Raw genomic sequence first — 17,250 nt, forward strand, 5'->3', positions numbered from 1 at the left:
CACACCAGTACTTCCGGGGCGAGGGCGCGGGGCAAGCGGCCCCGAAAGGGACGGGGTGTGGGAGGGGCCGGGCCCCGCCATGCTTGCGTGGGGGCCTATTGGCCCCCCCTTGTATCATGGTCTTGGACTGCCGGCCACCTCCCCCCTTTAACACTGACTGAATTACCCAATTCAACCAGACAACACATGGGGGTCTTTGGAAGTCAAGGGGGGGTACAGGGCCCCCCCCTGGCCGTATTTATTAAAATATAAAACAAATCAAAAATTTTAATCAAATAAACATTTCTGACAATTATTAAAATGCACACTTTTCAGAAGATTAGATTGACATCCGTTTCGACATGGTATGATGGGCTAACCTTAACAAATAGCTAGTACAGCGTGTTTCCTAACGTAATCTAATCATCCTGAAAATTAAACTGCATTCTAATATTTTTAATAAAGTCCTACGGCAAGGTCGCCAACCGGTGTCAGATCCTTTTACAGCTGCGCTCTCACGTTGAAGATGCGCATGCGCAACCCCAGGGCACGTTACACCCACGTGCGCTCCCTGAACTCCATTTAACCATAACAGGAGGGCCCAGACACTCGCGCACCTTAGTGACGTCATAGTGTTGTGAGGGGTGGCTACCAGCCTGAGGAAAGCGTAGACTCCCTCCCCCACACCCTTTAAAACGGGATATCATATCCTGCCCCTGAAGTTCTGAGAGAGACCAATGGCCCCTCCCGCGGGCGGCCCCTTTCGTGAATGGGTCCGCCCCCCCGTAAGGACCTTAAAATGCTGCTCACCGATTAATGACCTTACCGCCACAGGCCAGGTAGTTGACCGACTATCTGGCCCCCCCCAACCTAGGTCATATCTTCCTAATCAAGAAACCCTCTACCCCTGCTAGTTTGTTCCCTATCCCTAGGACATTCCTTGACTGCCAGCTGGACCCCTGGAAGTCATCGCCACCTAAGATTCGTTGCATTCAGTAATGCATAGAGTTCAGAAGAGAAGAGTTGCTAGGATAGCTTACTCATAAGGTTGTCTTTAACATACCCTCAATAAGGGTCTTTAGACTGGAGCACTGTGCCCCCTAGACTATTGGGCAGCATATGTCAGGAAACCCTCTCGCACTATGCTCACTTAACTTGGCTCCCTGACCTGGCTAGAACAATGTTTAAGGCCTTCTGAACCACCCACAAATCATCTCAAGGAAAAGGAGGAACACTGACAAACAAACTGTGAGCAGTGTAGACAACAAGAGTGGCAACACCTCAGATTCTCACTCAGGTTTCAAATAAGCAAACCACTTGATGACTCCCTTTTTTGGTCCCAGTGGCCAAGGCCTGGACGTCATAGTCCCCTAAGACTCGTTGCATTCAGTAATGCATAAAGTTCAGAATAGAAGAGTTGGATGTTCATGGGATAACCACATGACGCACCCCCCCTAAGAATGAGCAACATTCGACTCTTAATACCAGAGCCACGGCAGAATGCTAATCTAATCCCTATGTTAGGCTTTCTGCCCTGAGTTGCAACAGAACGTGGTTGACTTCTGTGCTTGGCAGAGAAACAGATTTTACTAGGCAATGTCTTTTCCTGAATGTGTCACCTGTCTTATTTGACTAAATGAGCACGTCACAGTCTGTTTTACTGGTATCTGTTAAGGAAATTGGTTTACTGGCACCAATAAGCAACCCGTAGGCCAGTTCATAATGACTTCGCTAGTGGGAAGTTGCTAAAAGGTGTCAGTGTGCATATCGCACGTTCCATATACAAACCCTTCTTGGACCAGGTCATGATCGAGTTCATACCTGCACTTTCTTTCTCCTAGCGCAGAACTATGAAGCAAGATGTTTCGGATTTTTCAGGACGGCTGCCTTGGCCCTGTACTCCGAAATATATATTGTGTGACATAAATTTTTTGGACCATCTGACGTCCACTTTCAATCGTGCAAGGGAAGAGTTTCTGCTTCTCAGTGCAACCTTGGGGTCTCCCCCTCACGCGAATAGAGGTAGAGGCCTCGTGTCACCCGAGACACCTTCAGCCACTCCTGGCTTTTTCCCCAACCTGAAAATTGCATCCCGGGAAAATGTTTCCAGCTCAAACCTGCACAAGCTAACGGTCAAAAACAAAACCCATGCCAAAACAAAACCCATGTCCCACTTGGCACTTACAGTTCATTCTGCCTATAATATCACCCACGTGCTGTTTGTCAGGCACGAAAACTGTGCAGATTGGCACCCTTTACAGTTTATTCAAATGAAACCTCGCACAAAATTGTTCTTGTTGCTCCTCCCTGAAATACCCAGCACTCCTCTGCGACCCACGTGTGGTAAAATAATCACAAACCAACACTTTGAGCTAAATGATAAACCGAGAGCTTCATTACTTCAATAAACCAAAGTTAAAAGTACGTAACACATTTGAAATTTACATTGGAGGCGCCTCTCCTTCCATTTTCCACTTTAAATTCCACCCCGTCCATGTTTGCTCTCAGAGTCCCTACTCTCCCCTGGTTAGACGAGCATTATTGGCAGCAGCTCCCAGTCTCAGCTTGTGGCCATTTTGAAACTATTAGAAAGCGATAGCGGGGCACCATGGCAGCAACAGTCTACCCAGACATCAATCTAATTATTCATTCAAATGATCATGTTCTGGATAATGCAAATGAGGTCCCAGATCGGTGCACACCGAATTATAGCAAGCTGCAGTGAGATTTCTCGCACGGTTACATTGCTAAGCACTTGCAGACGTTCCTATGCGCAAATTTGCAATGAAGGTTGTAACTTGACTTGAAGATACAAAGCTTGTTACGCAAGTATGCATTGTTAAACATTTTTGCCTTGGGATGATGTTATCTACTCAGCAGCCCTTGACATACGCAATGAATGCTGCCTAATTTCACCACGTTAAAACAATGCACAGCACTTTTCCATAATATTCCTGGCGCAGTTTCGATGAACGCAGTTTCCATGATCTTAAACTCAGCGCTAACTACACACTTCTATGATTTGTAAATTGTATATAAAACAGCGTCCCCTTCAGTACAGAACGAAACGTTTACCACTGCATATTGCTGTTCCACACTCCCACGGCTTACTTGTAGATAAGGCATGCTCTCTGGGCATTACTAAAGCATTATAGCCCATCGCAAAAAGTGCTACTGTAGCTTTCATAACACTTATTGGGTGCATATTATAAGGTCTCCGACTGTGTTCAGTTTTTTTTGGTAATTCTGCACTCCCACATCATTATAAACTGTTTTGTAGACTCTAACACCGCATAAAACCGTGCTAAACATTTAAGTAATTCATTAAATATATGCTCAATCTTTTCATGGCACGAATATTTTAAAATAACTAAATAACGATGTTAGAACTGCAGTTCTGCAGGCCTCCTTTCTAGAAGGGCTGTTGTGTGTGTGAACGCCTGTCACCAACTTACTCATACACATAAAAACATGCGAGAGAGACAATTGTGCGACCAAATCAATTGCATCCTTATTTGCCCCTAGGCCATGCAAGCACTAACAGTGGTGCCGACAGCGCAGTGCTCAAATGAGACATTGCTGGGAACTGTACCCTATGATACACCCATACATTCAGGGCTGCCGAGGAAGCTTTAGCGGCGCCCTCTCCCCCCTCCGCACGGCCCCGGCACTAGTATTGTCAAAACCCCCGGTATGTGCCCAAGACAACAAACGTGCGCCATGGAAGTAAGCCCTCGCAGGTATCAGCGCACCGCAAAACACCCACTCTAATGATGGCAGCCTTCACTTGTAGCGTGCCCTCTCGAAGCAACTTAACTTAAAAATGTTCCTGTATCTCCGAGGACGACGCCGCTGCTCTCCCTCGGACCGGAGACCTGAAGCCGATTCACCCGCACTTCACAGCACTTCACCCTCGCGCGCCATGATTCACCCGCAGCTTCGGGCCACTCCACCCACGTTGTCCGCTCCTTCACACGATCTAGCTCCTCCGCCATTCCGGGTGACTTGCTAGCTTCGCTCCCTAGTAGGAGACCGCACACCTGCAGAGGGGACAAAATGAAAAGAGATTACGGGCCGCTGGGGGGGCCCGGGTGCTGCAGCATGTTCCGTGGGCAAAACACTCCACCAGTTGTCGCCCCGATGCACGTCGCTCCACGTTGCCCGCTACTTCCCAGGGCACCTGAAATGAAAAAACGAGAGAAAATAACCGGAGTCCTCCCGCTGTTCTTCCGCCGTACGTCGGCTGAAAACCAGGCGATCACCGAAGCCCTTAGAATCCGCCGGCACCTGAAATAAAACAAGAGAGAAAATTACACGGCCCCACGGTGGGGCGAGGAGCGAGCCTGGGAGCGCGGGCACAAAGAGGCCGCTTCCCGCGCTCCCCAGGCTTTTAACCCTTTCGCTGCCGCGACCCCGCCCCCTCGCCCCGGAAGCACACCAGTACTTCCGGGGCGAGGGCGCGGGGCAAGCGGCCCCGAAAGGGACGGGGTGTGGGAGGGGCCGGGCCCCGCCATGCTTGCGTGGGGGCCTATTGGCCCCCCCTTGTATGGAGTCAGTGAGTAGTACACCCTCATGAGTCTTCTAATTTAGTATTCTGAAAAAATATCTTTTAGTATTATTACTATTTGCTTGAGAATTAGCGCATCTCTTCATCTTCGAAGCGGCCCTTGCGATTTGTATCTTTTTCTAACAGGTAGATTGCTTTTCGTACACACACCGTGACCGGCCAATCACTCAGCGACAAGGAGAATGTCGTATTTTAATCAATCTGCTTGAATGGGAGCGTGGAAAGGTAAATCTTCACGGACAATTGTGTGACGTCCTTGAGTGCAACCAAAATACATTAAACTAAATGATGACAATAAAGGCCCAAGTGAGCCGTAGATTAGGAGACACAAATGTAACAAGCAAAACTGAAAAATGTACATATATGATAGGGAGTTCAAATCTATTGAAGAAAGTTAGAGTGCTCAACAGAAAACACCCGGGAAAGGATTTTCAAAGAAAATCTGTGGAAAAATTAGAGATCTTGCAAGTTCACTTGTGGAAACCTAATTGTGATTGAGTACATTTAATGTTGACCCAGGATATATTCATTTGGCCTCAAGATGGAGCTTGGCTTTGTCAAAGTCTAAGGGCTTTGTTTGTTTTCTCAAGGAACATAGGGGCATATTATCAAGGGGGTTTGTCTCCGCTTTTTTGGCTTTAAAAGCCAAGAAAGCGGAGATAAAATTATCTCCCTATTACCAAGCTGTCGCTTACACCAGTTAGTGACAGCTAATAGGAGATAGCGACCATCTTGGGCCCCGCTTTGCATGTCAGTGATATTTATCACTAATGACATGCAAAGTGGGCGTGCCAAGATGTTAGCGACTGGAAACAGTCGCTAACATCGCTATCTCCTATTACCAACTTATGGAGATATTCGCGCTAAGCGCGAATATCTCCAAAAGCTAACACCTGCCCTGAGCAGTTCTTAGCCATGTTATCCAATGGGAGGTGGATAACATGGCTAAGAGCATTAGCTCTGTAATGCATGAATATCGCTGACTTTTCAGCGATATTCATGCATTGCGGCCGATTTTTATCGCATTTGCGATAAACCTTGGTAATACCAAGGTTTATTTGCGATAAAAATCGCCGCAGCCCAGCGTTAAATTTTTGTCTCTAACCAAGCAATAGCGATAATTATCGCTATTGCTTGGTAATATGCCCCATTGATCTCAGAGGGTTGAACTGTTAAGCTGTATCCAGTGAGGTGGTGCAGACACAGAATATTGAGTAAAAAATATCGAATTGCTAAAATATCATTGCAAAAAAATTCAGCAGACAAATTCTCGTGGTCAAGAATATCAATTTTAGGTAAGTAATATCAATTTAAAAATATCAAAGTGTTTAACCACATGTGCGCTGAAGTTTTTAAAACCCCGCGGTTCATGACGAGCTCAGCTCGTCATGAGCGCACGGCAGGTAAAACTCATGACGAGCTGAGCTCGTCATCAGCGCAGAAGGGGTTAATATCATTTGCAAAAATATAGGGGCAGATTTACAAGGAAGTGCGGCAGCATGGCAACGCAAGCCCTTTGGCTGCACCACACTGCGGCACTTCCAAAGCACAGGAATACAACATATTTAGAATAATATGTCGCATTCCTGTGCTTTCCCCTGCACTGGCACACAAACTGCTGCCATGCGCCGGCACAGGTGCCTCAGCAACACCCATGGAACGCCCCTTTCATGCAAATTGCTGCGTGTAAAGGGACATATTTACAAGGACAGGAGAAGCCACGCAGGGTGACTTTTCCTGTTCTTGTAAATATGGGGCAGTAACATGCGCCACCAGTATGTAACAAAAAGTGCCCTACTGGTGGCGCATGCGGCTGGTAAATATGCCCCATAGTTGTTAAAAATATCGAGTTTTTTTAATGTTATGTATTTTAGTATATATTTTATATGTGTGTGATGTTTGTTTTTTTGTATAAGAATTGTTTGTACTTTTATTGTTTTATAATTTTAATAGGAGTTATTCATTTTTTTTAATTAGAAATTTGTGTTTTTGGTTCCATAGCGGGGTGTGGGTTTATAGGGGAATAGGGTGGGAAGTAATTTAATTAGATACAATTTATTGATTATTTTTAGTAGTTATTAATTATTTTTTTATTTGAAATGTTCGTTTTTAGTTCCAAAGTGGGTTGTGAATTTATAGGGGAATAGGGTGGAAGTACTTTAATTATATAAAATGTACTCAATATTTTGTATTTATTAATATTTGTTTAATTGTGATGTTGTAGTGTAAATGTGTAAATTAATTTATTAATAATTAGTTAATAATTAGTTGTTAATTAATTTAAATTAATTAATTAGTAATTAATTATGGTAATTGTGTAGTTAATTTTAGGTGTATGTTGTGGTGTTTATAGGTGTAAATGGTGGGAAGGGAGGGAACTCATTTATTTTTTATTGATGAATTATTAATTAGTTGGTCATTCATTTAAATTAATTCATTAGTAATTATTTACGGTAATTGTGTAATTCATCTTAAGTGTGTGTTGTGGATATTACGGGCTTATTAAAAAAGAAGACGCCTTTGGGCATAAGCTGTGCTTTATAAATGTTATTTACATTACATTACATTACTCAATAAATGTTTATTATCTTTTTTTATTGATAATATTTTTTTAATTCATTATTAATTATGTTAAATATGGAAATAAATGTAAATAAAATGTTGCAGTGTTTTTGAATTGGTGTGGTGTTATTGGGCAGGAAATAAAATAAATACATTTATGTTTGAAATAAGTTGTTTGTTAATATTTGCTTCTTTTAAATAAATATTGTTTATAAATGTATTTATTAATTTGTTGTATATAATATTTGTACATTTTTGTTATATGTAATTAACATTATAATATGTGTTTTATATATGTTTAATATATTTAATCGTATATTTTTAAAATATTGCTTATTTATTTTTAAGATTCTTTTTTTCTTCAAATTTTTAAATGTTATTAGTAATTTGTGTTTCTCTGCTATCCAACACTTTCCCTACTGTTGCACTCACAGGGTTACGAATAGTACATTTTTACTCCTCAGCTATCCCAAATTTTCCCTTCTGTTGCACTCATTGGAGTGGGAAGAGTAATTATTACCCCTCCGCTAGCCAGTACTTTCCCTACCGTTGCACTCATTGGAGTGGGAATAATAATTGTTACCTTTCCGCTACCTAGCACTTCTCTACTGTTGCACTCATTAGAGTTGGAATATTAATGTTTACCCCTCCGCTATCCAGCACTTTCCCTACTGTTGCACTAACTGGAGTGGGAATAGTAATTGTTACCCCTCCGCTTTTCCATACCGTCCCTACTGTTGCACTCACTGGAGTGGGAATTGTAGTTTTTACCCCTCTGCTATCCAATACTTTCGCTACTTTTGCACTCACTGGAGTGGGAATAGTAACTTTTACCCCTCTGATATACAGCACTTTCGCTACTGTTGCACTCACTGGAGTGGGATTAGTAATTAAGTTTATTTTTTATATTTTGTTAAAATGTATATTACATGTAGTAAATGTTGTTAAAGACAATATTAATATTTTATATATATAATATATATTATTTTATTTTATTTATATTTTTTAATTGATATTTTTACATTAATATTTTTAACTTCAATATTTTTGATTCAATATTTTTGTACTTACCTGTTTAAGTATAGGGAGTCGATATTTTTGCATTCTATATTTCTTTTGCAATATGTTTTACATCGATCTTTTTAGCATCGATATTCTGTCAGTGAATCCAGTGAGGTAGACCTAAAGACTTGTTTTAATGCCTAAGACAGGGGCAATTGTGGAGATCTAAATGGTCTGAGCAGAATGAGGATGTTCTTCAGTCTGATGAGGTAACCACATTTTCCTGAAAATTCCATAACCCGAAGCAATGCCTTTTCTTCATCATAAATCTGTAACATTCTGTCAAATTAACCCAAACGATATTTCAGAGCAAAACTGCATTTGTGACCCTTAATATTCTGGTTCAAGGGCATTTCTTATTCATCTCAGCCCCCTGGAGAGAAGTTGTAGGGGGAATTCTCATATATAGTACAAGGGCCACAAATGTCCTCCTTGTACTAAACTTACCAAATCTGAATTATTTAACCAGCTCGCAGGCTACCTTTCTCCAAGGGCATTTCAGTTACAATCAGGCGTGCAAAGCCCATAGGGCTGAATGGGCTTCAGCACCCCACCCCTGTTGTGTGTCTCAGCCCAGGCTGCTGCACCTCAAGCTGCTGTGGGCTCCGCTGGGCAGTGTCTGGAATCTCATCTTCGGGTTTCCCATGTTTTTCACAGGGCTTTGAAAGACAATTTGCATATTTACATACCTTTGTAAACTGTTTAACAAGGCTTAGTTTTTTTCCTGGTTCCAGTAACCTTTGGGCCCCCACTCTGCCTATTCCTTACATTTGGATTTTACTTTTACTGCCATAGCGTAAGAATACATTTCATGAAAAGAAATATAAAGTAGGGTTGCCAATTGAAGAATTCCAGCCATTTGTTGTTTAAAGAGCCTGTAAAGGCCTCATCTTGACACTAAGGGGCCGATTCAAAACTCACTCGGAAGGTCCCTGTACGTGATCCGGCCTTAAAAAGTATGAGCCGTACCCGTATTCTCTGCCCGACTCGTACAGCTGTATGAGCGAGCAAGTACGATGCGAGAAATGCAAAACCGCTGACCAAATCGTTTCCGGGTTCAAACCGCTCCGTACACCTCGTCCGTAAGCAAACATGCCGTGCAATGGAGGCGAATGGAGGCGAATGCCAAGTGAGCCAGTACGATGCACTTGTCAGACAGCAAGATCGAGCCTAAGTTTCCGGCTTGCAAAATGTCCTGGAAGTTGCCTTTGGGGGCCCACGTAGGACCCCCCGTCACCCACAGCCATACGACTCAGACACAGGGGGAGACCCAAGCGTCTATCCAATACAAGCATGTACGGTGCGGATGGCACCGATTTGTACCCACTGTAGGGGGAGCCCTTGTGCGAGACATACCAATTCAGTCAATGGGAGCCCATGTACACGTCGTACAACTGGCTCCCTTTGACTTCTATGGGAGTAAGACCGAACCGAGTCCAGCAGCATGCGGCCACATCGTACTCGCTCGGTCGGACTGCAGGAGTTTGGCTCGGTCAGAAAACACTCCGGATACGGCTCGGTCAGAGAGCTTTCCGACCCAGATCGGAATCGGCCCCATAATAGGGTTAGAAATAAAATCATATGTATTAATTTGGAATGGGACTTTTCTGTCTTTGTTCCCTTATCAGTCATGGATCATTCAGGCAGCCCTTTTGTAATGTCTGGGACATCAATATAATAAGCTGGCAACTCTAATCACAAGACTGGAAGTTTTTTGTAGGATAAGCACAATATTTATTTCCTCCACCCTCGATCCCTGAACAGGGTCAGACAGGGAATGTAAACCAGCCTTGCCAAATGAGTCGGACCGGCCGTGTGGGAGGGGGTTGTGAGCTGCGGGGGGTGGTGCACATGGAAAACACTGCAGCTGCTTTTGATACAGGGGCTGATATTGCAGCACTGCTGCAAAACCGCCCCATACTAAAAACAGCCCCCACCGGTCAAAAACTGCCCCCCACCTTTCTGGCCCAGCGAGAAAATGCCCGGTGCCTGCTACAGCCGGTCCAGCCCTGTCTCTGAATAATGCCATAATAGCAATAGTGTAATTTATATCTGAAACCCTACGCCAGCCCTCAATAACATGCTGAGTTGCTTCAAGTATCTGGGAATGCACCCTGCATTCAGACAACTCACTCCTCATTCTCACCCTTCACTTTCACACTCACCCTGCACTCAAGGTGATCACACTGCACTCACCCTGATCGCCATGCACTCACTCCATCACCCTGCACTCACAATGACCACACAGCACTTTTGACACTCGCCATGAACTCACACCGTTCTCCCTCCACTTACCCTGTGGTCACATGAGCACACTGCTCACTCTGCACTCACAGTGATCCCTCTGCACTCACAATGCACTTGCGCTATTCACCCTGTACCTCGCCTAGCAGTCACAAGAGTTTACTACTCACCCTCCACTCATGGGACACTTCACTCACCTGTCCCCCTCACTGCTCACTCTGCAATCTCACTCAAACAAGCCCATCACTAACCATACATTAATTAGTCCCACTCTGCACTTACATCTGCACAGTAGCGGCTTGTGGCAGGTGTGCAGCAGGGCAGTGGGGCGGTATGGGGGAGGGGCAACGGGAGGTGTAGTCAACTCCGCCTCATGGCCAACCGGAGTATTGTAAATAAATAAATACATCAAATGAATTTCATTGCACACGCTGCAAGCCAAATGCGTTTCAGCGAGACTTTTATCTAGTCCAGTCTCCATCTATTTTAAGATATACTTTGCCCATTTTCTGATAGAAGACTAAGCGGTTCTTGGCACATAGGAACAGAGGGTCCAGGAAGATCCCAGAGCAGATTATTGCAAAATTTCATTAGTAGATAGCACCTCTCAAAATCATCCTATTAACATGACACAAGGTTCGGTCAGGACTATTATAGACAAGCATTATTTCCACAGATGAATAAAGTAACATAATTTATAGTTCTATATAGTTCACGGTTTTAAGGCCTGATGCGTTTGGTACGACCTCCAGAACTACCATGCGCCCGGCTACCTGTAAACCACAGCACTGGTAGTCTTCAGAACATGGTATTATGAGTTTACCACAGTGCCGGCCGTGTGGTTGTGGAGTTCTTGTGGCAGTGTGGATTATTTTTCTATATATATATCAATGCCTGTGTGAACATTTATGTGTTGAATGCACACATATGCAGGATACATGTGGAAAGATACCATCTACCCATTGCCAGCGTCTGGCCCATATGTGGGCAGAGCAAACAAAAGGAGATGGTGGACGGAGTGCTGAAACTTTTTAGACACTTACCCCTAATCACAGATCTGGGTTGAGGTTGTATGACTCTAGAACGCATGCCATTACATGCCTTTACAATGCAGTTGTAACAACGCAATTGTTGTTAAAAAGCGTTACCTTTACAATGCAAACTTTAACCATGCATATACATTTACGCATGCTTTTATATTACATTTTGTCGTAAAAGCATGTTTTCTAAAATCATATGCGTGGTTAAAGATGTGATTGAAATTATAAGTATTTTACAGGCAAATATAAACCCGATATATGTATAAAATATAGCTTTATATTTACCTGTAAAATACTCATATTTTTTTGTAATGGCATGCATGTTAATGCATAAAAAATAAATGTAAAACAAAGGTAATGTACTTACTTTTATATATGTTTTTTATATATTCCACACACAATGATGTCTGTTGAAATATGTAAAACCATATATATATAAATCCAACAGCCCCTCAGCCCCTACTCACCCTAAAATTACACTTGCCACCCCAAAACCCCGAATCACCCTAAAATTATCCTTGTCACCCAAAAAACCCTAACTACTCTAAACCCCCAAAATACCCTTGCCACTCCAAAACTTTACACACCCTAAACCCTAAAACTACCCTTGCCACCCCAAAACCTCTACACACCCTTAAAGAACCCTTGCCACCCCAAATCTCATACCCACCCTAAACCCTAATATTACCCTTGTCATCACAAAACCTACACCCACCCTCAATTTACCCTTGCCACCCCAAAACCCATACCCACCCTAAACCCCAAAATTACCTCTACCCCTCCAAAACCAATAGCTATCCTAAACCCTAAAATTACCCATGCCACCCCAAAAACCATACCCAACCTAAACCCTAAAATTTCCCCTGCCACCCCAAAACCCATAACCACCCAAAACCCTAAAATTACCCTTACCACCCCAAAACCATTACCCACTCTCAACCCTAAAATTACCCATGCCACCCCAAAAACCATACCTACCCTAAACCTTAAAATTACCCTTGCCACCCCAAAACCCATAACCACCCAAAACCCTAAAATGACCCTTACCACCCCAAAACCATTACCCACTCTCAACCCTATTTGTGTTCACATCTAACATGGGCTTCGATTGGAATTCATAGAGCATATTATCAAGGCCATTATCGCCGCTTTATCGGCAGTTTCCTGCCGATAAAAGCGGCGATAATGTATCGCCTGTCCTTGATAATATGCCCCGTAATTCTAAGTATATGCCTTTCTCAAGAGATGTAGCAATGATACAGGATACAAAAAATGTGCCAAACATATTTGTCTAATAAATGTGTGAGCTTCTTCTGAGCATCTTTATTCTAAATATGTAGCAAAGTATTGTTTGACCTACTTGGTATACCGTACATGCCTATTTGAGATGCCCAAGTCTAAAACAGTTAACTACCAGTCTTGTATCAGACCGTACTACTGAATATCAATTACAAAAATAATGAACTACAATAATATCTAAGCCAAAATAATATCTGTGATATAAAGAACCTTATATTTATAATTGAAATGACAAAAAGATTGATACCAAAATATCATGCTACACAATTATCTCATGTTAAAAAATATCTAATATAAAAATATAGATTACACAATTCTTGACTTTTCAAATTAACATTAAAATTACAAAAACATCGAAAAATAAAACATAGTATAAAAATATTGAATGTACGTTTTTGGAATGTTAGATGTATTCCATAAAATTAATTTAAAATATTTAAAAAGTATAAACATATAAAAAAAATTACATAAATAAAAATAATGTTTTTCCTAAATACTCTTTAAAAAATATAAATATGTATTTAAAATTACAATTGATGAAAAAATATTATACTTTCTAGATTAAAAATAATGCATTTACAAAACATAAACCAATTTGAAAAAATGCATTACTTTTTAAAACATCTATTTATTTACAAATACAATTATAATTAAATATTTTCACAAATACATTTAATTTTATACGTTAAAAATGTTAAATAATTACATGTAAATCTACAAACATATAACATATTTTTAACCTGTACATTTCTTACTCAAAACTAAAAACAATGGTGAAAGAATTGTACTCTGGGGGGAAGATTTACTATTTACAGTATAAACTAAGAAATATTGGGGAAAGCATTGGACTCTGGGAGGATTCAATATATTCTTCCCACTCCAAACAAAGCAACATTAGTTAACATGTTGGATGCTGGGGGTTAGATTTATTATGTTGGTCTCTGAAATAAAATAGTCAATAAAATACCAGAACTGTATTAACTTGCAATGGGGAAAAAAGTAGTAACATAATATTACTTAAAACACACAATCTGTAAAAGTAATATAAATGTAAATGAATTAATGAATGTAGTAACATCTGACATATAAATTTACATTCACACAATCATTTCAACGCTTAAAATTATGGGCCCCATTAGGATGACGGGCGGATCGCCCCCACTCGGCCGGCGGTAGCCACTGCTGGCCCGGCGGGTTTGATCCACCCGCCATCCATACCTAAAAGAACCCCCGCTATATTAGAATGGCTGGAGGATCCACGGCAGACAGAAAGACAGTCCGCCGCTTTTCCTCCGGTCGACTCGTTGACTGGGCGGAAAACATGTTTAATATGGTGGTGGTGTTTGCAAGACGCCGCCATCCATATTGGGATGATGGCGGAGATCAGCCTTACCATGGCGGCATTGCCACGGGTGCTGCTGACAGCACTGCCCGCCGCAAAATAAGAAATGTGGGATGCACCCGCCAGTGTGGCAGGAGCATACTAATGAGTAAGGCGGGACCGCCCCACCTATGGCGGGCTGTCCCTTTGGCCGATGCGGTAGTGGGCGGACTTTGTCCACCCACCATCGTAATGGACCCCATAGTTTTTAGTTTGCACAATTCATTATTTTTTCCTAAAATAAAAAAAATCACAAATAAAATTGCAACAAATATCTTAAAAAATATTCATTAAAAAAATAGTTGTGATTAAAATGTTTACACAAATATAAACCAAACCAATAAATATGAAAACTAAATGAAAAACATACAAAATAATATTCGCAATTGAATTAACTTCAACTATATTGAAAGCATCATTTTAATGCATTAAACATCCAAAGCCCCAACAAACCCAACATCCCAAAGATTAAACAGCAAATAAAAAAATAAGAATGTTTATATGCAATTAAAATATAAACAATAACATATTTGAATAAATAAAAATAAAGTAAAAGCATTACTTACCCACTACCAGGAGCACTGATAAAATACTATTGGAGAATGAGGGCAGCGGATGAAGAGTCTCTGGCATATTATTGCTGGCTGGAGGTTGAAAGGCAATCCAGATTGAGTATCTTGGTTTACTCATTTCTGAAGCAAGCAATTGAAGCTCTACAGTTAAAGGAAGCCTGACACACAATACAATCCTATCCAGAGTTCAAACAAATAGTCAATAAAACAATCAAGTAAATATATCAGGAAAAAGACAAAGCCTCATTGACCTACAAAAGCAATGTATGGATGGTGTTGCCAACATATAAAATGCTGGAGCCACAACCATATCTGTTGGAAACTTTAGCAAATCGCATAAAACAGAAATTAATTTTACTGAGATTGGGAGCTCATCCATCAAAAGACCTAATCCCAAACTGGAGATGGACATGGTCCTCAATTGACTGCTGTCTTTGTAGACAAGGAGATGAATCATTGCTCCACCTGCTATGCATTAGTCTGGCTTTATTTTCCATGCGGAAAGAACTCCTACGGCCAATAATGGAAAGAGAACAAATAAGGAACTGTAGATCCGCTGTAATAAAATGCTTAGGAGGCTCAACAGTACAACTAGCATGTAAAGCAATAACATTTCTGAGGTTCGTTGCAAACGAACTAGAAAAGAGAGACAGAAAACTAGAACTGGTAATGTATGCGAGGTGATAAAGTGCAATTAATCACTTGCAGTCTATCTGTTTACAGCACAATGCAATTATCCTTGAAGAAATAACAGAGATTGGTCAATGGCATCCACACGTCACTTTAAGTGTAAAATTGCCGTAGGGCCACTCTGAGAGATTACATAATTAGCCTGGCCGGATACAGTCCAAGTAAAACTTCCTAAGAAGTACGTTTGGCATGACTGGCAATCATAAGACTGTAAGTATCAACTGCACTCTCTGTTTTAACATGTTTTTATTACAATTTTATGAGAATTTACTAACAAATTGGTAGGTTTGCTCGTGAATTGTATGTGTATCAGCGGTTGCGCCACTGAACTAAATCAAATAAAAGTACATTTCAATTTCAACCTACCCGCTACCTATCCAAAACCCCTTTAAAACCCAACAACCTAAAAAATATTACAATCACAAATGTAAATGAAAATAAAAATAATTAAACTAAAAATCCCAAATTCTAAAAACTTAAACAATATTGAAAAACCTATAACGAAATAACATGTATTATTAACAAAAGGAAACATACAATATCATCAAACAGCACAATATTAAACTAATAGATATTTAAAACTTCAGTATTATTGTTAACATTCCCATGATATCATGACTTTGATATCAAGTATCATACATATTCTGTCATCAATATTTAGAATCCACACCTTGCATCATTGACGCTGGCTCCTCCACCAAAGAACTCTTATGTATTTACCAAAAAGTGATTACAAGCTCTTTTACATATTCTCAAGTGGAACCCCCACAACTGTTTTGAGAGGTTCTCATGTCATGCTTCAATAACGAAGGTGCCAAACTATGCACTGATTTAAATTTTTTCTCTTCTTCCTGAAAACATTAATATCTCTCCTCGTCCAAACACCACGTAAAACTCAATCCCTTTAATACGCCCCCAAAAAAACAGCAAGACCGTTAGCAAAACCAAAACTGTACTATCCCCTCTAAATCCTTGTAACACTAAAACCATTAATCTGTACCATTCTGCGATAATGTCGAACATTGCACCTTCATCAATGCATCCCGATGGCAGGCTTTGTCCTTAAATAAATTACCTCCAATTTGGGCACAGTTTTCAGCAATGCCCCAAAATTGCCTTGATAAACATCACAGAAGAACGACTATCCACCAGGTACAATGATCAATGTTGTGTATTGAGTCTCCTAGCCCTGCCTGTCTCCACAGATGCAGTGTACGGTATACCACAACACCCTCCTCTCTGGTCTGCAGTATGCATCCGGAATGAGGGGCTTCGTGCTTTAATGAATGAGATCATTTTTCTCAACCTGACCCCTTTCTAACTGAGATTACTCATGTGGCAGGTGGTTTGCCCCCAGGCAAAGACCTGTCCTCTAACCAGCTGTCTTTAACACATACATTTTTCCTCTGACATCACAGCCATAATGTCTTCTACCATATACACTCAAACAATACCCATAATCATCAAGGGAATTCAAAATACCTTTAGAATAGAGTTAAAGTTCATAGCTGTGTTTATCCAGTACATACATGAGCGACAAACAACTAGCTCTGCTTGAATGATGCAAAAATCGGGTCCTATTCACTGGCCCTGAAAACTGGACTGTCTTACTTCGATCTAAAATCACTCACAGGTCACTACCCCCATCTGTTTCATCTACAGCAAGCATCTTACTGTTAGGTTTGGCATGGAATTAACTTTCTTCTCTCAAGCTATCGCCAAGGAAAATGTGTTCCACCTTCTTTGTCTGTGTGGGTACTCCCACTTATTCAAATTGAAGACTGATTCACCCTCATCATAACACTTGCCTTGTCTTGCACAAACTACTGCAATTGAGTTAATGAGGGGGTTCGA

The sequence above is a fragment of the Lissotriton helveticus genome, chromosome 2_1 (genome assembly GCF_964261635.1).
Source record: "Lissotriton helveticus chromosome 2_1, aLisHel1.1, whole genome shotgun sequence".
NCBI classification, from domain to species: Eukaryota; Metazoa; Chordata; class Amphibia; order Caudata; family Salamandridae; genus Lissotriton; species Lissotriton helveticus.